Genomic DNA, 21,992 nt, shown 5'->3' with positions numbered 1-21,992 from the left:
TGGCCCTGGACTTACAAATCGAACTTCAAGCACAGTACTTGCCAGGCAAGGAAAACACGCTGGCAGACAACCTAAGCAGAAATATGACAGATCCACACGAATGGAAGTTGCATCCTCAAGTATTTACAGAGATAATTCAAGCATGGGGAAGGCCAGACATAGATCTCTTTGCCTCCCACAAAAATCACCAATTGACAAAATTCTGCTCAAGGATTTTTCGTCCAAAGGCCTGGAGAGTGGACGCTCTCTCATTCAATTGGACATCAATGAAAGTTTATGCCTTCCCACCTCTTCCTCTGCTGCCCAAAGTTCTATTAAAAACCAGAGCAGACAGACCAAAGATGATTCTCATTGCTCCAGACTGGCCAAGACAACACTGGTACCGACTCCTGAGGAGCCTGACGCATTCCCCACCATGGACCCTGCCTCTAATGCCTCCTCTTCTGACTCAGCACAGCTTCAAAACTCTTCACAGTCAGCTAAAAACACTCAATCTAGCCGCATGGAAGATTCCTTAGCATCACAACAGACCCTACTGTCCAAGGAGGTGCAGGATGTCATTTTGGAGGCCAGAAGGCCGTCTACTAGAAAAGCTTACTCTGCAAAATGGAAACGGTTTTGTGTCTGGAATGAGAAAAAGGGCCAGGATCCTGGAAAACTGAATTTACCTCAAATATTACAGTATCTAGCTGAGCTGCTAAGCAGTGGACTTTCATTCTCCTCCATCAAAATCCATGCCTCAGCCATTTCTGCAGAATACAGCACTGATCCACCCTTATTCTCTCACCCCCTCTTAAGACAGTTCCTCAGAGGGGCTAAGAATCTAAAATCCCCAAGGAAACAACCAATACCTGCTTGGGATCTCAATTTCATTCTAGAAAAGCTGACCTTGCCTCCTTTTGAGCCAGCTGCCTCATCAGATTTGCAATATTTGTCCTGGAAAACAGCTTTCCTTCTGGCTATTACCTCAGCTCGTAGGATATCGGAACTACAAGCTCTCTCATGGCTGTGCATCCTTTTATCATCTTCCATCAGGACAGAGTTTCCTTACGAACCAACCCGTCCTTTATGCCAAAAGTGGTATCCAGGGTTGCTTCGAATCAGGCTATACACTTACCTACCCTTTATCCTAATCCTCAAAACAAAGGGGAGAGATTACTACATTCCTTGGACATACACAGACAACTGCGTTATTTGGACAGAACAAAGCCTTTCAGAAAATCAGAACAGCTCTTTGTGTCCTATGCTATAGGAGCTAAAGTTAAGCCAATTTCCAAACAGACGATCTCAAAATGGATAGCCCACTGCATACACTTTTGCTATTCTTTTCATGGCAAAACTGTACCTACAGGCATCAGATCTCACTCCACAAAGGCCACGGCTACCTCTGCAGCTTTTCTCAGAGGAGTTCCTACCAAAGATATTTTGGAAGCAGCCACTTGGAGTTCTGTGCATACCTTCTCCAAGCACTACCACCTTCCATTATATTCCAAATCTAGAGCGGGCTTTGCCACTGCAGTCTTGCAGGGCATTCTGGCTCCTCCTAGTTCCACCTAGTGCCTACCACCCCTTTCTTAGCTTTGGGATTCTACCCATCTGTTATGACTGCAGCTGTATGCACGATGAACATAGTACAGTTTTGTACCTACCATAAATGTAGATGTTCGAGTGCTAATACAGCTGCAGTCCAGGTTTCCCTCCCTCCTTCCCCTCTTGGGACAGGCCTATTGGCTAACACCTCCTCATGCAACCTGATTGGGGTATTCATTCTTGATGTATTTGCTTGTACTATTGTATTTTGATTATATGGCATTGCTTTATTACACAAATTTATGTATCGCCTTCCTTCTGGGGGCACCTGACTTCTGGGGCAAGAAAAACTGAAGAAAATGGCGTCGGCTGGTTCTTTTATACCCCTGTCGCACTGACGTCAGGGAAGAAGCGACGACAACCGACGCCGGACCTAGACTTTGGAATTCGGCCGACCGAGGACCCGTCTGACGGCAAGAGAACCCATCTGTTATGACTGCAGCTGTATTAGCACTTGAACATCTACATTTATGGTAGGTACAAAACTGTACTTTAGGTTGGGCACTACTTTGAAAGGACAGTCCAAGTTACTTGGTCCCCCACAGAGGCCAAGATGCTCATCAGTGTCCTGTATATGAGAGTTGTTTCCCTAGCATTGCAGGCCTTTCAAGATGCTCTCCCATCTGGGAAAATTGTGATACAGACGGACAATATATTGGTAGTCTGGTACATCAACAAGCAAGGGGGAACCAGATCTTATCTTCTATGTCAAGAAGCTGTGAGAATATGGCAATGAGAGATCTTTTTCAATCACTTTCTATTAGCAATGCACATCCTGATGAAATCCAGTGTGGTTTTAGACAAACTAAGTAAGTCCATCCTGATGCCTCGCAAGTGGTCTCTCAACATCATTTTGATGGAGAGAATTTTCCATCAGTGGGGCCAGCCATGCTATGATCCTTTTGCCACACCTAGGATTATAGTAGATTACTAGGCTATTGGCCATAAGGCCTCTAAAAGCCTAGCCATGTTATACCCGTGTTTTCAATCATTTGTCTTTGTAAGCACATTTTGTTGTATGTTGACATTTTGGGGGGGATTCGATGATTGCACCCAGTTTGCAATCATCATCAAACTTGGTAATTCATAGGCCATCTATTTTCACATGGACTTCTGAGATCCTTGTGGAACACCGCTGGTAACAGGTCTGCTTGTAGAGGTGGCATCCCCAGTTTCGACTGTATATGTTCTGTTTGTGAACCAGTTGGCAACCCATGTAGTGACGTAAGTGTTAAGCCCTAGTTGTGTGAATTTTTCAATGATGACTGAGTGAGGGATTGTGTCCTAGGCCTTGGCTAGGTCGAGATAGGCAGTGTGAACTGTTTTGTCTTCATTCAGGGCCTTCATAACATTCTCAAAGTCCACCAGGTTTAGCAGGCAAGATCTGCCCTTAATGAAGCCAAACTGGGTCATAGGTTCATAGGTAGGTACTAGGCTATCGGCCCTAGGGCCCATACAAGCCTAGCCAAAAAAATGTACCCTGGCTTTCGCCACCCAAGAACATTATTTTCCTGTGCCCCTGTCGAGCAGAGCCACAGAAGTGATCCCCGGGGTGAATTTCCCATTTCCCATCCAATCATCAAGATTTTCCTTAAGTGCTAATGAGGAGCTCTGTTTGACATAGATAGGTAGTCTGTTCCAGAGTATGGGGAAGTCTCTGGGACAGGAATCTATCCCTCCAGCATGTTCTGTTTATTGTGGTGACAAGGTTTAGGTCCCTAGGGCGTGTAGCTCGGAGGGATTGGGATTTCTTTAAGTGGAGCATGTCCAACAGCTCTGGGTTTGACATAGCTTTGTATGTTAGGCAGAGATCACCCCGAGTAGGCGATATGCGATGGAGTAAAGCTGTAGTTTTTTGAGACTGACTGCATCAGGTCGCGTTAAGAGTTTGAAGGTCACCTATATCCTTGTTTATAAGGGCCGTGATGATTCTGTCCATGGCCTTGCAGATGAGCCTGGTTAGACTTATGGGTGTATAGTTCTCGGAGCTGGATTTAGGACCCCCTTTGTGCAAGGGGATTATGGTTGTTGGTTTCCCCTTAGCTGGGACAAAACCTGTGCTTAGACTGAAACTGAAGAATGTGCTCAGTGGTTCTGCTAATTCCTGTTAAAACCATTTAATAAGCGGCCTGGGATGTTGTCCGGTCCCATAGAAGCTGTGTTTTTGGCTTAAGAGTGTGGCTATTACCTGGTCTCTGGAGATACTAGGCAGAGGACTGGTGACAGGTATGTTATGGGGTATGCTTGAATGGGACGGGGGGGGGTGAAGTTTTTGCAAAATCTGTCTGCTAGCAGATTGGTGATATTCTCGGGTTCAGTGTAAATGGTGCTGTCCACAGCTAGTTTGGCACAAAGCTAGGACTTCCCTTTTAGATTTTGGATGTAGCTAAAGAATGCTTTGTGGTTTTCCTTAACTAGAGATGCTAATTTAGTTTCGTAATTAGCTTTGGAAGACTTTACAAGATGTTTAAACTGCTTGTTTATGCTTTGGAGGGAGTTCTTCCTTTGTTGGGACTGTTCCCCTGTTGTTTTTTTGACTGCAGTTTCTTTCTCTTATTGTATACACTATTTATGCTGGATGCCCACCAGGCTGGCTTATTTTTTTGTGAGTATGTTGATTTGATCTGTTCCGGTACGGCTGAGTCTACAATTATATAGGTGTTTATACAGGACATTTGCGTACACCTCAGTATAGGGGTTCATTGCTGTCAGTATTAGCAGGGGGGGTCTTTAACTATTGATGCCATTGCTCAGTAGGCTATAAGATGATCTTTACTTTGAACAAGACTGATATATGATTGGACTTGACCAGAAAGGGCTTCACACATGGGGTGGTGCAGCGATCCCCCCTGTTGTTGAACACTAAGTCAAGGATGTTAGAGCCCCTTGTGGGGGGGTCCTCATCTGCTCCAGAACTTTTGTGTTAAAGTCTAAGAACCTTTGGACGGGCGCATTTGTGCTCATATATGTTACCCAGTCGATGGAAGGATAGTCAGTCACCCGTGACTGGGGTATCTTGACTGTACTCAGAGTGACTCAAGAAGATCCAGGTAGACTATGTGGTTTTCATGGTTCATGGTGGGGGACCTATAGTTAACAGTGACATAGGTAGGGTCTTTCCTACATCTAGTTGGACTTGGAGTAACTCTAGGGATTCATACTGTTTAACCAGTCTAGAGGTGTATTTGTCTTTAATGAAGATACATACTCCTCCTCCCTTGTTTTTTTCACCTTTGTTTTGTGGCTGAACCATGTGGAAGACATAGCCCTGCATGGCCGGGAGTACTCCTTGAGGCTTTGAAACCTCTCTCTGTGACTGCGCAAACAATCAGCATCCTGTAAGGTTAGAAGTGCTTCAGGTGAGTGCATTTTCTGATTTAGACTGCTAGCATTAAGCAGCATAGCCCTGAGTTTTTCTGGAGGATAGTTTTATGCCGGAAATTTTGTTCTTATGACATTGTCTAAAAGAGACAGTATAGGGGAGGCAGGTACCATTGCCAGCAACCTAAAGCGTAGAGGCAACAGATGAAGGCTATCTCTGGCAAAGCAGCATGGTCTGGCAATCATATCATCACAGACTGTCAGATACTGGATCCCTCTGGATTGATACCAGAAGCTAAGCCAATTGTTGAAGTCCATCATTTTTTGTTTGTATTGTGGCATTGTCTTGGATGAGGGAAGAATACTGCTTAGGGCTAGGGACATACCTGCCTCGGACACGCACTCTAAAAGCTGCTTCATGTCTCTCTCTCCAAGTAGTCCAGTGAGGTACATCTCAAATCATTCACTCCAACATGAACTGTGACAAAGTCATAACAATACTTTGTTGAGAGACTTCAGTGTGTGTGTGTGCATGATTTGGTGGATCCTGGCGCGAGACAGGCAGCAGACCATGACTTTCTTGTCCAGTTTTGTGAGGGATACATCTGTCTCTCTCACTATGGAGTTGTCTGTGACCAAGAAATTTGGTTTAGATAATTTTTGCCTTAAGGGCTTATTGTGTAAGATGCTGATGCTTGTGTTATGTGCACTGGGTGCTGTTGAGACCGTACTGTGTGCAGAAGGTTTGCCCTTGGGAGGTCTTAGCTGTTTTGGTACATTTCTAATGAGTACCTCCACGTATGTGAGTTTTTATTGTGTGCTTGGTATGTATGGGAGGTGGAGTATGAGTGCTGACAACCTGCTTCATATTTGGTTTGTTGTTACTCGAGAGAGAGAAAGCATTGATTCCAGATTCATAGTATAGATGCATCTCTCACATATTATATTGGTATGTATTAGGAGTGGTAAGTTGGGTGTCTACATCATCTACATGAGGCAATTGCTACATTGCTTCAGGATGCCTGTCAGGCTGGCTGGAAAAATGGTAGGAAACTGACCTTCCATTATGTTGTGTGTATTCTGTAATAAGTGGTGAAGGGTGGAGTTGATGGACTAAGTTCTGCTGTAGAATTAGTAAAATCATCTAATCTATGGGAGATTTAGGGGTAGAAACCTGCTTCGTTGCATCAAAAAGCACAGCTGGGTTGCTCTCTGGTCAGCTATGCACAACTGTGCTGTGCGCCTAAAAGTAGGGAGCCTTAGGAGGATTCCCTAGCAGTTATCTAGGGAAAATTTGGCTTTTTAACCATTTGCGTCTGTACATGGTAGTGCTAACCTCCGTTGCACAGTGCACTGCTGCACGCAAACACTGTGTTTAAATATCAGCTAAGTAGAGCAGTTTTCAGCCAATAGGAAAGCACAAGATTGAGACTTGTTCCAGCAAACCCCAACTCTTATGGGTCCTTGACTACACACTTCTGCCCCAAGAGTGCAGGAGGGCCCTCTTAATCTAAGATGGCTGGCATTAGTGCTCAGAAAATGCCCAACACTGTAGAGTCAGCATCTCTGAATCTAGCCTGTGCTATAAATTGTTCAAGTACTTTAAATAGGCATTGCAGAAAACGTGGTGATAAACAATGAAAATTTAAAGTAAGTAGCAAAACAGTTGCAAACCATTTGAAAGGGTTTTAATGCCAGGAGGTTGGCAATAGGCATAAACTAATTTTAAAGAGTCTTTTTGCCTGCTTCCTCTCCTGCAATTCCTTTTACATCATGGCTGAAACCTCCTCAAAAAGTCATAAGGCTTTGGAGACCAGGGAGTCTAGAAAGCGCTCCCCTGTCTAATCTCCTCCTCCTCCTGCTCTGAGTTCAGAGCTGCGTTCAAAAATAAAAAAGGCCTTTGTTCCAAAGTTGTTAGATCCTATTGCCCCTAATGTCAAAAGGATTTTAGATCCGACTTTGTTGAATCCAATCTCATACCCAGTCAAGTGTCCTCGGATCCAGTCTCCAGTCACACATCCAGTCTCCACACTTCTCTCTGCAGCCGGCATCCCTGAGATTGAGTTCTCCTTTTCTTCAGGAGATTCCAAAAATTACTTCTCATCTTTCCTCAGCATTGTTCTCTGTCAGGTCTTCCCGTAATCTTTCTGAGCATGATATTGATAGGATGATGAGAAAGTTCCTTAGAGCTCTAGTCCAGATGGGGGTCCTTCATGTTCCCCCCACCATTGGATCCATGAGTTTGCTACCTTTGATAGTCCTGTATTGACTCCTCCTCTGACTGACCTGTGGTTTCAAGAACTGTTGGATCCGAAGATTCAGAGAGCTAAGGCATCTGATCCGAGAATATTACCTTCCTTGACTCGCTCTTTCCCTGATCCATTCAACTCTGTGTGTTTCAGAGCAGATAGAGTCTCAGAGCCGAAGTGTCGGCATCTTGTCTGGGGGGATGATTTTGACTCTGAAGATTTCAGTGCCATCAAATCCACTCGGTGCCTCTGCGTTGCACAGTTCAGGTCCGATTCCCACCTTTGTTTGCGATCACTTGTTTGGATCCTATTCCCATTCCTTCTCTGAGTTTGAGTGGTAAGTCTCATCATCTTATTGCAGAGGTTTAGCCAGCCCATAAGAGCTTCCAAACAGTCCCTGCACAGGGGCTTCCCCTTTCTTCCAACACTTCTCCAGAGTATCCCACTGAACAGGATCCTCAGAAGAAACTGTGCAGAAGGAGGCACTTAGGTTCCCCTCAGGAATCATTAACAGAGGGCATTGATTTTTGATGAGGGGGAAGAGTCCACTAGATGTCTCATTTGGAGACATTTTATAAAGCCTATGCCAAAAGGTGGATGGTCTGCCTAGAACTCTTTTCAGGAAGAATCAGTGTTCCTGGAAGATTTTGGGTCTGGTCTGTCTCTACCTTTTGGGTTACCTCTCCTGGCAGATGAGCTAATCGACGACGTCTCTTGCAGGGCATGGAAGGAGCCGGACTCCATAGAGCCCAATCGAAATGTCAGGACAAGATAGTCAGTGAACCACCAGACGGGGAGCATTGGTCCAAGGGGGATTCCTGTACATGGCATGGTTGTTCGTCAGCTTTGACAAACATACCAACTGATCGAATGTCCTCTGTTCATCCCCCTAACAGAGAGTCTGTGGCTTTGGACAGGTGTGTAAAGCGAGTGTATGCATCAGCTACCTTTACTATATGATTGCTGAATTACCTGGCACATTTTACTAGGGTACAGTGGGACTTCATAAAGGAGCTGTATAGCTCTAATTCTGGGTAAATGTCGGTGGAGGAAGTAATAGGTTATTCTTCATGACTGGCCACCCTACAGTCTATATCAAATGTGTCCATGCGATTAATATCTCACAGGGCTGAAGGTTCCTCACAGGTTGTGGGTACAGGCATATCTATTAGGAGGCATGCTTGGATGCACTTGTGTGACTTTACAGAGCCCTGAAAAGCATCATGCATCAATGCTTCTTTTGATGGATCCTCCTTTTTTGGTCCAAACAAGATTCAAAGACCCTGTCTGCTGTAGGAATCTGTTTTTCTACCCAGCAGAGATCTTTTTCAAGAAATCAGAGCCGGTGGTAAGAAAATGTGGTTTTGGAGCCTTTTCAAGATTTGCATCAAGCTTTTTCTCGCAGAGGGGAGGAATAATTATAATAATGGAAAACGTCGTCCATGTGGCAGAGGGGGTCCACAAAATCAAGGGTCTCAAGATTCTTTGAAACGTACCCTTCCAGCGTTCCTGAAAGTTTGCTTGACTGTTCTTCTCTGGAGACAGTTGGTGGGGGGATGCTTGTCTTTGTACTCAAAAAGCTTGGTTAGCCATCACAAAAGATACATGGGTACAAAGAATTGTATCCAGAGAATATTTTTATTCCCTTTTTACAAAATCCACCAATGATAAGAAAAAGTCTCAGCTGATGGTTCTACACAATCAATGGGTGCAAGCAGCTCTGGAAATCCAAAAGCTGCTAGGCAAGAGAGTCATCCAAGAGGTCCCACCAGACCAAAGAGGTTCCCGTTTTTATTCAAGGTTATTTTTAGTTCCAAAGAAAATGGGACCTGAGCCTCATCCTGGATCACAGTTATCTAAACAAATTCATAAGAAACTCCAAATTCCTGATGGGTCACTGTTCAGTCCATTCTACTGTTGCTCTAGAAAGGTGACTGAATGTGCTCTGTAGATCTGAAGGATGGATACCATCACATAAAAATGAACAGATGATCCCAAAAATTCCTTCACTTCCATCTCTCCAGAGCCCCCAGAGTGTTCAATTGTATGGCAGTAGTTGCAGTTCATCTAGGACTGCATTGATTCAGGATGTTTCCGTGTTCAGTCAACTGGCTTCTCACTGCATCAACCAGGTACCCGTTTTAACAGCCAGATACGATCTTCTTCAGTTGACTCAGTCTCTAGGTATCACTGTAAATCTTGCATGGCTGCTGCAGTCACATTAATACCATCAGCTAGTTTTCACGTGAGAATCCTTCAGTGGACTTTACAAGTGCAGTGGGCCATTCTACACCAACCATTACAATTTCCATTAAACTGTCCAGGGTATGCAAAGACTCATGAGTATGGTGGGTGCAACCCAGCAAGGTTTGCCAAGGTGGCCCCTTTATCCTTCCACCACCCATCACCACGTTGACCATGGATGCCTCCCAGTTTGGGGTGGGGAGGACATTTCTTGGAATGATTTGCTCAAGGCACATGGACCCCATTAGAGACTGAATTTCATGTTAATGTCCTGGAGATGAGAGCGGTCTTCGTGTTGTAGGCCTTCCAGAACACACTTCCTCTGGGGACAATTGCTGTTCAGACGAACAATTTGTAAGTCGTTCAGTACATCAACAAACGGGAAAACAGTTCTTGTCCTCTTTGCTGAGAAGCAGTGAGAGTTTGGCAATGTGCGATCTCATCCAGCTGCTTTCTTATAGCGATCCATATTCCGGGGAAATCAAATATACTAGCACACAGGCTCAGCAGAACTATTCTGATGCCTCACGAGTGGTGTCTCAGTCAGTGGCAAACATGATGATCTTCTACTAGTGGGGTCAGCCATGCTGCGACCTATTCTCCCTTCCCCTCAAGTGCAGCAGGTTCTTTGTCCTAATTATCCTGAAGGACAGTCAGTGAGAGATGCTCCAGTCCATATTTGGCCGTCTGGTCTTTTGTATGCTTATCCTTCCCTAACCTTAATTCCCAAGTTTCTTCAGAAAACTTGCAGGTTGAAGAGCAAAGTAATAATCATTCATTGCCTCTTTTTGGTGTCTGTAGATTTGGTTTTCCTTCCTATGGTCTCAGCTAATATGTTCTCCATGGACCCCAAGCCAGATCTCCTCTCTAACACCCATCAGGCCTGACTCATCCAGATATACCACACCTGAAATTGACCATGTACATTTTCCATTTCCAGTGATGGCTAGACATTCCAGACTTTCCTCTCCTGTGCAAAGAATTTTGTTTTCATCTCAGAAACCCTCTACAAAAAAGGCTGATGAAAGTAAATGGAAGAGGTTTTCCTTATGGGCTCAGCAGAAAGATTTATATCCTTTCTCTGCTCCAATCCCTGCTGTTTAGGAATTTCTAACATTTCTTCTTTAAGGTGGGGCCACTTTCTCTACTGTTAAAGTTCAACTGGCTGCCATTTCGAATTTTCATGTCTGAAATAATGCTATCCCTTTGGCGTCTTATAAGCTGTGCTAGGCATTTCTTAAAGGTGCCTTTTTTACTTAGGTCACCTATTACGGACTCTGTACCACATTACGACCTTAGTTTAGTTTTACAGATTCTGATAGTCACCCTTTGAACCCTCCTCAAAAGTGAGCCTCAAGTTTCTTTTTTGGAAAACAGTTTTTCTCATAGCCATAACTTTGGCAAGGCTAGTCTCTGAACTCCAAGCACTCTTTCCAAACCTGCCTTACTTGATCTTCCATAAAGACATAGTTCCCTTACATACAAATCCATCTTTCTTACCCAAAGTTGCATCAGAAGTAAACATCAAGTCATCATTTTGTCAGTTTTCTTCACTAAATTTGAGAATAATGGAAAATATATGATCCATTCTTTACACATACATAGACCCCTTTGTTTCTGTCTTCATAGAACAAAAGAAATTTGGAAGACTATTTGTTTCCTTTGCCAAAAACAAGTTAGGGTAGGCCTGTATCAAAAACTACAATGCCAAATGGATAATTGATTGTATTTCTCCTATGTACTCCTTAAAAGGTTTGACCTTGCCAAGACAACCAAAAGCGCATTCATTAGGTTAATGGCTACATCATCTGCTTTTTGGTCCGGAGCTTCTATTGATAGTTGTGCAGTTGTCACATGGTCTAAAGCACATACCTTTGTGGCTCCATATAAATTGGACATGATCTCCAGGAAAAGAGCTACATTTTACTCTGCGGTACTCCAAAACATGCTTCCTTGAGGGCATCCCAAGGTTACTGTAGCTTGGCACTCTATCCCATTTGTTGAGGAATGAATGAAAATGACCTCATCAGATGTTAAAGTTATGTACTTACCATAACTGTGCATCTGTGTTGTCCATTTTCATTCTTCCTCAATTTTCCTCCAACCTTCCCCCTTCCTTGTATTTAGGAATGACCTGATAGTTTATCAGCAACCGTTGTTAGTGTTTTAGTCCATTCTGTTCTGTTAAATCATTTCCTATCAGTGTTATGGTTATGTTACATGTTTCAAACACAGCTTAGAGGCAGCAAACTCTGAGTTAAAGCAGTGATCGGGGGCATTATGGTTAAAGGGAGGAGCTCGAGAGTCTATCCTAAACTGCAAAAAAGTGGCAGAGTCTGATCCAAACCCATTTGTTGAAGAATGAAAATGGACAACACGGATGCATAATTGTTAAGTACATAACTTAAATGTTTTCATGCCTGGGAGGAAAATCAAGATAAGGACAGATAAACTAAACAGGTTACTAACAAGCATATTAGTAATGGTTAGTTTTCAGTTCAGAATTGGTAATACATGCAGATGCCATAAATTCTGGAGCATTTACATGAATTTGGAAGCGGAGACTTCTGTTTTTGTAAAGTGTGTATACATTTTATATGTTTGTTTTGAATTAAAAGAAAATGGGAAAATTTTTTTGAAATGTATATAAATATATGTGTGTGTGTGTATATATATATATATATATATATATATATATGTGTGTGTGTGTGTGTCTAATATATATATATATATATATATATATATATATATATATCTGTAAATATTTGTTTGAAGCAAAAAGTCTGGAAAATGTGACATGGATTTCAATACAGATGAAAAAGAAGCAGCTACATCCAAGACCTGTCTGCTAGTTAGTCGTGTGTATATGTAAGCTGGAAGCTAAAAATGTGTTTAAAAATATCATGTAATATGAGGTGATAAAACCTTTACCAGAATGGGTACTTTAATCAGTATTAAAACATGGAATGCAAATGCCCTCACAAGTACAGGGCAAAAACAGAGTACCATATTAATATTAAGAAGTACAGGCTGCAAAGAGCAATGTTACAGGAGATGCATTTGGATAGAAGTGAATAGGTGAATTTGACAAAATTTCAACGGATATGTTAAGCAGAATATCAAAGACAAAGGAGCAGAGGAGTTTAATATTGATTGCAAGAGAGGCCGTGTTAATGACAGAAGTGGAAAAAGGCAATAATGGCGGAATTGTGGTAGTATGGGTTTATTGGTAGGGATGGAAGAGAGCTGTCATGTATTTATATTCAACCTAAAAGTTCTGTTGTGGAATTGAAAAGATTTATTTCTCTCTCTCTCGAAATTGAGAGAACTTGTACAGAAATAAGATTTTAGCACTAAACGTCATTTATGGATGGGAATTAGCACGTGGTTTGCCATCTTGAGACTGTATTAGGCGGACCTAGATGGGAAAATATAACAAGAAAAAAAGATTTCTGAAGAAATATGAGAATGTTTGGTATAGAATATGTAAATACAGTAGCAGGAACTCACAATGTATATTTATTTAGGTATGATAAGTGGGCTACGCTGGGTAGAAATTATATTTCACATGAGCATGTTTATTTAATTGAAAGCTTTGAGACCCATGCAGTAACTGTATCAGATCATGCATCAATTAAAACCAAGATGAAAATGCAGGATAGTGATGCAAAAATGCGATATTGGTGTATGTCCTTCTATTCTCATGTTGCAGTGTTCATAACTGTAGGGAGGTGGCTGCCTGCAGCACTGGACATCTGACCAGTATACCAAAGTCTTAGGATAAGGGCTATATGCGAAGTTACATGTCACAGCCATAAACTGACATCTGCATGTACCCAACCTAGAACTTTTCTGCTGCAGTGAAGTACGGACGTCTGATCGCCAGCTCTGGAAATCTGTTTTCTCGTCTGACTTGGGCTTTCCACTATAGATAAGTACCCTTTTGGGTTTTTTGATTGTATTCCTTCTTTTGCTCCAGACGTGCATGTCAGCTAGGAAGGGAAACTGTGCTTGTGGAAGACAAATTCCACATAAGGACACGCACAATCAGTGTTTGTTTTGTTTAGGGGAAGCCTACGACTATATGTCTTGTGACATCTGCCAGTCCTTTGTACCTAAAACTTTGCATAGCCGCCTGGACACTTTAAAGTTATACTTGGAAAATCAAAGGCTCTGATGTTTGGCATTAGGTGTGGAGGGTGGGATAAGTACCTCAGAGGAGCCGCCTTGGAAGAAGGCAAGAAAAGTTAGGCCCGATGCCCATGCTGCACCTCAGGAGTCTGCTGAAACTCTCAAGGCAGATGTTAGCCCAGGGTCTCATTGGACATCAGTTTCACAGTTGGAACTGGAAACCGTGGTGTAAGCTGGTTCAGCGGAAACTGAGTATGTCCACTGAGGTTTGTCAGCCATCAGGCCTTGATGAAGAGGGGGGAATCACAGCTTATGGCGTCGGAGGGGCCTACTGTAGTAGGCCTTGGGCAGGGTATCTACAACAAACTTAGCCATGTGGGTCTGATAGTTATGATGCTGTAGAGGCATCATCCAAATCTGCAGCATCAAGTTTCATACTCAGAGGGAACTGCTGGGTGAGACTCCTTCCCCAACCTATGGATTTACAAGCCAAATTACTGAATGCTCCACTAGATTATAAGGCTGTTTTTGGAACTGCTTCTGCAGAGTTCCTTAAATCTCACCAAGAGAGAAGGGCAAGGAGCTGCAAAATGTAAAACATTTGCTAGTGCCGACCATTCCAAGGTACCACTGGAACTATCCACACAGGACCAGCTTTGTAAGGAGGCAGTCTTCTCACTCTACTGCTCAATAAGCCAAAGGACGGAGGCACCCTAGAAAGCAAACCACTCCTAGACCCTCCTCCACCTCAACTTTTACTCCTTTCAGAGGCAGCCTGACCTTGACAAAGTTCCTCCATTGTGGCTCAAACCCTCTACCCACATCCACCCCATCCCTCCGCCTCACCCTTTCCCTACCCTCCAAGTGGAAAATCACCTCAGAGGCTTGGGTACTCTCCATCATACAAAAAGGTTATTTCATGACTTGGTGGTCAGTCCCCCCCCCCCCCCTTTCCAGGGGACACATCAACCTCCTTCAAGCCAGCTTCACCTCTTCCCTCCCAATTTTGGATCAGCTTCTAGCCCAGGGCACAAAAGTAGTAGTCCCTCCAGATCAAACAAACAAGGGATTTTACTCCAGGATGTTTTTGCTCCCAAGAAGGGGATGGCCGTTGGAGATCAATTCTAGATCTGTCTGCCATCACTCTGTTTCTAAAGGTGCTTACTTTCAAGATGCTTATCTTGCAGCATCTCTTATCCCCAACCAAGCCTTCATAGTATCCTTAGATCTGAAAGATGGCTACCTTCATTTCCCCATTCACCCCAGCTACAGGAAATTCATACGCTTTTCCATAAGTTCCTCACATTTTCAGTTTTCGGCATTGCCATTTGGGCTCTCTACAGCTCCAGGAGTGTTCATAAAGTGTCTAGCTCTGCTTTTTGCCCACTGCAGAATGCAGGGCATACAAATATATCCCTACCTAGATGACCTGTTAATCCTACACCAGGACTGCCACTCCCTTCTCCACCACCTACACATGGTGTGCACATTTTGGCAGACCTACGGTTCACTGTGAACCAACTAAAATCTCATGTGACACCTACCCAAGATCTTGTCTTCCTAAGTTGCAGAATAAGAACAGACAAGATGGCAGCCTTCATCCCCTGCCAGAAGGTGAAAACCCTTACCCCATTACTCCCAATTTCTTCTTCACCTCCAAACCATTTAAGCTAGGAATTTCTGAGGATCCTAGACCACGTAGCATCCTTGATTCCCATGTTTCCCTTTTGCAAGGCTACATATGAGAAAGTTTCAATGGGTCTTGAGGAATCTGGGGAGCCAACACTACCATCCTCTGGATGTTTCCCTCCCTCTTCTCCCATGCTTGAATAGAGCGTTAGAATGGTGGATTTCCTCCATCAACCTTAATCAGGGAATACCCTTGCAGATTCCCCCACCCTCTCAACATCTCTACACAGATGCATCAGATCTGGGTTGGGGAGCAGTTCTAGAAATCAGCAACAACCAGAACAAAATTCAGAGAGAGTAGTCCACCCAGAGGCAAAAGGAGCATACTGTGTATCTAAGAATCCTTCTCTTGGCACTTCAAACATTCCAACAAATTCTCCTACCAGGCACCTTGAAAGTAGTCACAGACAATATGACTGCCCTGTGGTATATCAACAAACAGAGAGGGACAAGGTCCTATCCACTTTACACTTTGGCAATCTAGCAGCAAAACTACACATTCACCTGCTAGCTGTGTACATTCTTTCAGCAGAGAATGTGATGGCAGACGCCCTCAGCAGAACCTCAGCACCTTCTCACAAATGGATGCTTCACAGGGAGTTGTTCTTGGATCTTATTCACAGCTGGGTTATCCCTCAGGCAGATCTATTTGCCTCCTCCCAGAACAGACGGATGCCTCTGTTTTGCACCAGAAACCTACCTCCACATCACTTGGAAGGTGAACTACTTCTCTTTTTCTTGGACGGGGATGTTTATGCTCCCCCCCTCTTCATAATTATTCAAAAAGTCCTCTTGAAAATCCAGAGGGACAAACCAAAACTCCTGCTGGTTGACCCCCTTTTGGCCAAGACAGCATTGGTTTTCCCCTACTACATCTAATAACCAAGGGCAATCATTACAGGTTACCTCACCGATTCGACCTACTCGCACAAGACAAGGGAACTCTCATTCACCCTCCGGTGCTCAACCTCAAACTGACCCTATGGGTAATGGAATTCTGATCCTTTTCAGACACCTGTATTCAGAGAATGTACTCAGTGTCCTACAGGAGGGCAGTAAACCTAGTACCAGGAGAAATTATGTATCTAAATGGAAAAGATTCACCAGGTGGTGTCTCGAACAAACAGGACCCTTATCTTATAGGTTCATAGGTTAGTACTAGGCTAACTGCCCTAGTGAGCCATTGTACGCCTAGACAATTATCCCTTGTGAGACTCAAACCCACCCTGCACCTTGTGTTTGTAAGGCAAACACCTTAACCATTAGGCCACCCTCCCACCCTTGTTCCAGTACCTGTGTCCCTTTCTTACTTGTTTGAGCTTCTGCATTCAGGACTGGCATTTGCTTCTGTAAAAGTGCATTTGTCAGCCATATCCACCTGCCTTCCTTTGATACCTCCTTTGGCATCCAGGTTAGATGTAAAACTCTTCTTAAAAGGGATACTTCACATCAGACCCTTTCATAGACCTATCCCTCCATCGTGGAACCTACATGTTGTGCTCAAACTCACTCTGCCTGCATTTGAACTAGCTCACTCAGCATCACTTAAACTATGTATTTGGAAAGCAGTACAGCTGGTGGCCCTTACATCCACCAGGAGGGTCTCAGAAATCTAAGCCCTTATGGCTACCCCTCCTTACCTTATCTTCCACAGAGACAGGGTCTCCCTCAGGAGCAAACCCCTTTTTCATGCCTAAGGTGGTTAATGAGCTCTCCTTGAATCAGACCATTAATCTACCTGTTTTTTTCCCTCAGCTCAAAACTCTTCAAAAATAACTTTACATTCCGTGGATATTCGTGGAAAGCTAAGGTATTACCTGGACAAGACCAAAACATTAGAAAGTCTGATCAGCTTTTTGTTTCCTTTCAACCCAGGGCCTTGGGGAAGATGGTCTCAAAACAGACAATTGCTTCTTGAATTTGTAAAGCAATCTCCTTTTGTTGTTCCCTTCATGGAAAATAATTAAATTCCATTGTGAGAGCACAGTCCACTATGCCAGCTGCTTCTTCTGCAGCCTTTTTTTAGAGGTGTTGACTACGCTTCCATTTTGGAGGCGGCCACTTGGTCTTCTGTACATACTTTTACCAAGCATTACAAACTAGAATTGATTTCTAGTGCCAGTGCTGGGTTTGCTAGGTCTATTTTATAGGGTCTCATCGACCCAACCTGCCCTCCAGGCTCCTACCTGACGTTTTGGTACTCTCCCTACAGTTATGAATACTGCAGCATGAGAGTAGAAGGACATAGAATAGTTGTGTAAAAACTTACCATAATCTTAGATGTCCTTCTCTTCCATGTTGCAGTATTCACTTCCCCCTTCCTTACCCCCCTCTTTCATTTGTTTATCCTTTCTTGTGTGGGATTCCGCTTGCTTCCTTACGTCCAAGCAGGGCACAACTACTATATAACTCTGTAATACATTTACCTCCTTGTCTGATGGTATATGTGGGTCTGGAAAGCTTCCTTCCCTCTTGTATACCAGGGGTACTACTGTATGTGACAGTCATTTCTAGGTTGGGTATGTGCAGGTATCACTTTTATAGCCTACGTTTGTTTATGGCTCTGACATGCAACGTCACATGTACCCCTTATCCTAAAACTTTAATATACTGGCCGGATGTTCGGTGCTGTAGGCTGCCACCTCCCTAAAGTTATGAATACTGCAACGTGGAAGAGGACATCTAAGGTTATGGTATGTTCTATTCTTTCCTTACTTGTTGAAAAGAGAGTACTTCAAGCAGTAGTTAGTGGGTAGAATTCAAGTTGTTAGGCCAGATAAAACTTACTTCAGAAAGGATTAACTAGTGGAGGGAGAGGAGACAAAATGAAAATGGTCTTTAAAAGTATGATGATAAGAGCGAGATAGACATGGCAAAAAAAGTAATAGGAATTGTCTAGAGAGGATGACAAAGGTTAAGTATTGCAGGAGGAGGAAAATATAGAAAAAGAAGAGGAGCAACTGAAGAGTATTAATGAAAAACAAGGGAGTATTTGGATGGTATGCATAAATTTAGAAAATTTTAAACATCTATTTCTGATGAAGGTTTTTGCTGTCTAGAATTATCATGGCTTGGGCAACAGAAAGAGAGTTGCAGCCAGTCTTTAGGAGTTTGTGACAAAAAAAAGAGATCCTGTCCCTATAGTGTGTATTCAGATATTCTAGGAATTTTTGTAACGTGTTTAAAGCAGAGGAATGAGAAAAGAAAGAAAAGGCAAAATTAAAAATAATATGGAAAATTTTGTCTATGCCAAGGTTAGATGAAGATGCAGTTAGACAATTAATAGCTAAGATAGGATGAGAGGAAATAAAAATGGTGAAGTATAATCAGTCAGGATGGAAGTATCCAGGTACACTATTCCTAGGGAAATTTGGAAGTGAGGAGAGGAAAACTGGAGCAAAGATCTGGAAGACATTTTTAAAAATGTTTATGAAAGCATCACATTTCAGTTGTTATGCAATGTTTTCTTTAATTTTTCTTTCATTCAAACATGATGTAAATTGCTCCGTTCCTGCTGTCCTTTAATCCTTAGTCCTCCTCCTGAACATTATTTTGCATGTATTATTCCCATTAATTCCTTTTATTTCTATGAAATTTGCAGCATTTTCTTTTCTAAAGATCCCACCTCCAATTATTTAATCTTCATTACAATATTTAATAGTTTAAAGTTGGTGTAGATCATAATTTCCATTTTCTAATTTGTTTTTTTGCAGCTAGTAACCACTAAACTTTGGTCTTGCTGTGTCCAGGGAGTATACATTTGTACTTAGTCTCAAAATAATTATTTCTTTAGTTACAACCATTTGTTTCCCCTAACCTTTTGAGAAAGTAATGTAGTGCATTTTTAAAATCTGCCTAATTGTTGCATTTCCATAAGACATGTTCCCAGTTGCCTCTTTAAGTAAGTAAGTTTAAGTAAGTTTGCCTCTCAGTAAGGCTTTGTTCAACAATATTTTACAAGGTGGGAAGTGCTGACTTTTTGGAAGAAAACAGAGGTGGTGTTTTACTGAAAGTTGTCATTCAGATAGATATACAGCTTCATGTAGACCTTCTTCAGCTTTAACCCATGATTATGAAGTGTTTGTCTATATCACTAACAGAATGGCAAAAATTGATCAGTGTGGCTTTATGGACGGGAGGCAAGTATTTGATGGCATTAACTGAACAATTGTATAGAGAGAGTTGAAGTACAAGAAAACACTGCACAGCTCTTATTTGTGAATTTTTATGCAGCAAAAGCATTTGATAGGGTCATGTCTTAGTTTCATTTAGGCCATGCTAGCATTTGCATTCCCTGATGGAGTAATAAGGTTAATACGGAGGATATAGTAATGGTTGTAAGTAAGAATTAACGAGAGATGACTTTTGTATGGCAAACTGTGTTTGAACAGACATATCAAGTTAGGGATGTTTTTTTTTTATTTGCTGTATATTTAGAGACATTGTCAATGAAAATAAGGGTTTCACAAATTCTAGTCACCTGGTGGTTTGAACATTGATTGGCTCTATGTGCTGGTCACTATTGATGTGACACCCCAACCCCATGTACAGAATGGGAAAAGGAAGACATGCTGATGCCAAACTAGTTAGGTAAACAAAAAAGGTTATCCTTATTTGCCGATTTTATTATTTTGTACTTGATCTATCCAGAAAATTACATTTTGGTGTTGTGGAACATTCTGAGCTAGTTTTAAGGGTATAAAAGAATTGAAGATAAAGTAAAAGATGTAATGTAAAATATGTAACTCTGCATGAATTAAGTTTAGGAATAACCACACTTATGGGGACATGTTAAGATGAAGTATTTAGGTGTATGTATTTAAATTAATTCTTTTTGCTAAGGATGTTTGTAGAAGATAATACCGAAATTAAGAACTGAAAGCTCTTGATTTGAAGATATGGATTGCAAGATGTACAAGCATTGAAAATGCAGGGGAAAGAGGATTATTCTGGCGTGTAGTTGTATTCCACCTAAAACAGTTGTAACGGAGCTTGAGAATTTTGGATAAAATAATCCCTGCTGAAAATTTGTTTCTTTCAAAAATTTCTTAAGCTCCATAGTGGTACTTTTAGGTGGAATATAAATGCATGCCAGTGGAGTAGCTGTCCTCTTCTGCCAGTGACCCATTACTACCACAGATCTGCCATTATTTCTATTCCCATTTTTTCATATCACTATTGAAGTCCCTCTTACATTCAGTATTACTGGGTTTTTCTTTTTCCCCTATTTTGCTGAATGTCCATCCTAAAATCCAGTTTGTCAAATTTACACATACATTTTTCCCCAAATGCATCTCCTGCAACATTGCCATGTACACCCTACACTTTGTATAATTCAGTACTGTCTGCTTTTTCTGTACCTATAACGTTGTTTACATTCCATGAAAATATGGACAAGGTGAGCATATGACTCCCACTTGTTACACAACAGTTGTGCTAAATGTACATTTCCAACTTTTAGCTTAAATGCACACAGTGATCGGCAAGCTTTTTTCTTGTAAAGCTGCTTTTCATCTCCATTTGAACCTTTTTTTTTTTTTTTTTTTTTTTTTTTGTTACATTTTTCAAGCATTTTTAGTTTTGTGTTTTCATTGTAGCAGTAGATTTTCAGATCTTGTCTAATTTTAAGTTAAAAAAATACACAAGTGTGTACATTTTCAAAAAAAACTAAGTTTACACCACCAAATTGGAGGAGTGGCCACAAATCGATGACTACACTCACTTTACCCATGATAAAGGGCATGTTAAAGCCACTAATCCCACTTAAATTGCTGTCTGTTTTCCTTTTATTTCTCCTATCAGTTGTGAAAACAGCTTGCATGCATTCAGTAAATGATAATTTTAGTTCTAAGAAAAATTACACTGACTTCCTTTAAATAAATTATTTAAATTGTACAGTGCTGCATTAAATGTATTGAAGTTTAAAACCTGCTGAGGTGGGAAATACTTTAATAATTTACTTTTCACTGAACTGCTTGCCATTGCTGTTTTAAATTTTAATTGCAAACAGTGTTCGAACCTCTCATGATGATTACTTGTACCTGTCGACTTCTCGTCTCACACTTGAGAAACTTTGCCATCGGGAAAAAGCTAATGACTTTTCAAATACACAAAACTACTAATGTGAAGTTGTTCAATCTCGCCATTCATTCTTCACTGATGGGTTCGGTGCCGATCCTCTGCTACAACATGGCCGACTAGCAAGCTCAAAGTTCTCCAGTAGCTCGAGATCCAACCCCTTATCCCACAATGCACTGCTGGAATTACTTCAGATCTAGTTTGCCGCAGCAGGTATCTCTTGGTTTCCAGCGTTGCTCGAGACATTTATTGGGAGTTTTCAACTTTCAGCAAGTTTTATATTTCAATTTTTATATATCTTTGATTACTATATAATACTAGATATTACTAGCTAGTAAATAGTTATTTTCTGTGTTCAACCCCCTTTCCTCAGTAAAATCTTTCTTTGCCTTCGGCTCTTTGGCCTTAGGATCTCTTCTTATAGTTGTTAGTCAGTGTTCCCTGTTTGGGACTCTTGTTATTGGATTACTTAATCCTGTTTATATTGATATAGTTATTAGTTTCCCCTTTTGGGCTGTGTGTGTTTTGTGTGAGTTAGTTAGTTAGATTTCTTAAATAGCTCATAGTTAAACAGTATGTTCCATTTTATTGGATATTGTGAAATATCTGAAGAAAAAGATAAACATCCAAAGTCTGGGTTTAAAAAATACCCAGACTGCGGTCAGAAAATGTCCATCATGGATGCCCATG

General features: G+C 41.9%; 1 protein-coding gene across 1 annotated transcript in view; it reads left to right on the top strand.

Moving 5' to 3' along the window:
* The window catches only part of TICRR (TOPBP1 interacting checkpoint and replication regulator), a 3,405,639-nt gene that overhangs the window by 1,994,133 nt on the left and 1,389,514 nt on the right, over window positions 1-21,992 (top strand). The window lies entirely within an intron of this gene.

The sequence above is a fragment of the Protopterus annectens genome, chromosome 7.part0, assembly GCF_019279795.1.
Source record: "Protopterus annectens isolate FY-2018-M chromosome 7.part0, PAN1.0, whole genome shotgun sequence".
Lineage (NCBI taxonomy): Eukaryota > Metazoa > Chordata > Ceratodontiformes > Protopteridae > Protopterus > Protopterus annectens.
This window is presented reverse-complemented; position numbering and strand designations above follow the sequence as displayed.